This window comes from Mizuhopecten yessoensis, unplaced genomic scaffold, assembly GCF_002113885.1.
Source record: "Mizuhopecten yessoensis strain PY_sf001 unplaced genomic scaffold, ASM211388v2 scaffold8991, whole genome shotgun sequence".
NCBI lineage: Eukaryota > Metazoa > Mollusca > Bivalvia > Pectinida > Pectinidae > Mizuhopecten > Mizuhopecten yessoensis.
Genome location: NW_018407824.1, coordinates 569,304 through 572,299, shown reverse-complemented (window position 1 = coordinate 572,299; position 2,996 = coordinate 569,304).

Genomic DNA, 2,996 nt, shown 5'->3' with positions numbered 1-2,996 from the left:
ATCCGTCCCGTTATATAAACTGATTACAGACAAATCTCCTTGAATCGATTTAAGACTTGCGGCTGCATTTTTTCCAGTTCTATATATCCTACGGTAAATCAGCTATGTAATTGAAAGGAGATTGTCCGATCCTACTAATGCACATTTCAGAAGCACTTAACGAATGGCTTGGTGTTGTCAGTGACAAACGCCAAAAGTGCATATCAGGAACAGCCAATTATAGCATTCTATAAGGCTGATTGGAGCCAATTGATCGCGCTGAGAACACTCTTGCTGTTCCGACAATATCACATGATCACTCAGCCCGTTATGTCGCGGGTAGTGTGCCCTGTCAGACTGACAAGTCCTTACCTCAATAAACAACATGTCATTCAGATTTCACCAAAACGCCATTGCACTTTACAACGATCACTTGACATGATCTTTTCAATTCCAGAGGAGTCAAGATAACTGCTAATTCACGTGAACAGGTCTTTAATGATGTAGTTTCGTGGGGCGAAAGGTTTTTGATTCGGGTTTTCCTTTTGACTGATAGGATATAAATATTAGTGCACATTAGTAAAAAGCGCTATATTAACATTTGCTGACGACGGTGTCTATTAGATTTCCCTGTGATATGAAGGAAAAGTTACCTACATGAATGACATCAAGATAAATATTATTTCTTTTTTTAAGGCTTTTTTATGTTTGTACATCTCTTAATAAACCAGAATTATGATTAATTGATGAAGTACATGGTGTATTAGTAGCCAAATATCATATTTTTTATATTTAATAATTTATTTATTGTATTTTCGTTTTTGTCTAATACATTTTGTTCTTTGTACACATTAGTTTGTATTACATTCTATGTATTTTTTTCATTTTCACTTTTTTGTACTTTTTATACTGGTAATTATACCAAATACAAATGCACGAGCTGAAAAAAAAGACAGTTCCATTTCATGATACGTTCTGGTAATACATTTTTAAACATAATCCTTTGCATTATTTAAGCTTATTAGACTGATACTATTACTTGTACAGTGTTTAAGGCTTTCCTAATGTTTTAATGTGCATTTTTATACGGGTGAACATCCTTTTCCTTGGTTTTATTGAGAACACTGATGCGACCAAATTTGATCTGCAACTTTTCCTACAATTCAACTTTTGCGTTAGTGCCTACCCAGACGCCACTGGTTACCCCAGGAGTAACGGCGTTACCGAGTGAGGTGTGACACTAACGTGGTCTTCTGGTGACATGTTCTATCGTCTATGTACAACACCACACAAGTAAACACATGTAAGGCTGTGCTTTTTGGATCATTCTTGGCAAACAGTGACAGGTTTTGACAGGTTTCATTCTGCTTGGTGGTCATTTATGGTACAGAAGCTGATGCACTGTCAAGTTTATCTGAGCTGTCCATCTTGACGACCTTCGCCGTATAATTGATTGATTGATTCATTCATTTATTCATTCACGTCTTCCGAACAGCTAATTTATAACGGGAATTGATAAGCTGAATGATTGTATTGTTCTTATTAATACAATATGTTAGAATATGATAGACTGAACTGTAGTTGTATGCGTTTTGTTTCAAACTTTTCATTTTCCTTCAAACATTAGACAAAAACGGTAATGCAAATGAAGATCATTTTCCTTTTTTAACAAAACCAAGTGGTTTATAAGACCTTTATCGCTCATCTTTGTCTTATGCTATCTTAGCTAATACCTAGACAAGACTTTGACATTTTCCCACTACCTGAATACCATGGTTGCCATGTCGGATGTTTTTAGTTTGGCCTGAATCATAAAGACAAGGACAACACAAGAGCATTCGTACGACATTTTGTTAAAATGGATCTGATGGCATGGAGAATGAGCCATGCATGTTTCCGAGGACAGGGTGGATAGTGTAGGTCCTGAATCAACCCAAATAATAACAGCACCTGGTAAGGACAATGAGAGCATTATGCAGATAAACTTTTGTTGACATTTGCCTTGCAGAGGTTGCGAAGAAGTTGAAAGTTGATTTTGAATTGGTTCGAAAAATATGAAGAAACGTTTCAGCCAAGCAAAAGGCAAAGGTAGAAAGTTTGGATTTCAAATTCATCCCCCAAATGATTTGTCATGGATTGATTTTTTTCATCAGTTTGTTAAAGTTCGCTAGTTGCCTAACTTGGTGCAAATGGGAGTAGTCTTCCAAAGATTTACCCCTATTTTTAGGAGAGTGGGTTGTACCATTCGTACACATACAACACCCGAGTCCTCTTTAACCAGCGAAACTACAGACAAAATTTTATTGAAGATTTACTCCTTTTGGATAAAACTGAAAGCATTTATCATGCGTAAATATTCTGTAATAAAAGAACGATCAAAAGTTTGGTTGATGCGGTTTCTGTGCCATTTAAATATAGTATTTACATTCAAACAATTTGTACAAAAAGTTATTTACAACCAATCGTTTGCTATTGATGTTTTAAACAATTTAACCTTTTAGTTTGATGTGTTCTTTTTTGTGAACGTATATTTTAGTGTCGTTTGAGTCTGAATGATTTGTCGATAGGCCGCCAGACTTAGCGCACATAGGAAGGTAAAGCAGCGTTAAACCTACAACTACCGTTGTTTACTTTTATACCTTACCTTATTGAACCTCATAGGGTTCGCATGCATTGATATTTCACCAAAACCCGGAGGGTTTCACATAAACCTATAGTCATTATGTTAACTCATAAGGTACTGGGGTGTTATTTTTGCATTGTGGACCTTATGACACAAAATCGATGTCCTAACGAAAGACACTATTGCCGTCATAAAAGGATTTTCTTGTGAGTGACTGTGACTTCAACAACCTTTTGACCTTTAAATCAATAAGGTTCCTCCTCGCCAGTGGATATGCACATTGAAAGGTTCCAAGTTCTGTGTCAAGTCAGAAACGGATTTTTTTTAACAATAGTCCACTGTGACCTTGACCACACGAATGGTTTCTCTATGTAGAAGTTTAAATTACTAGATG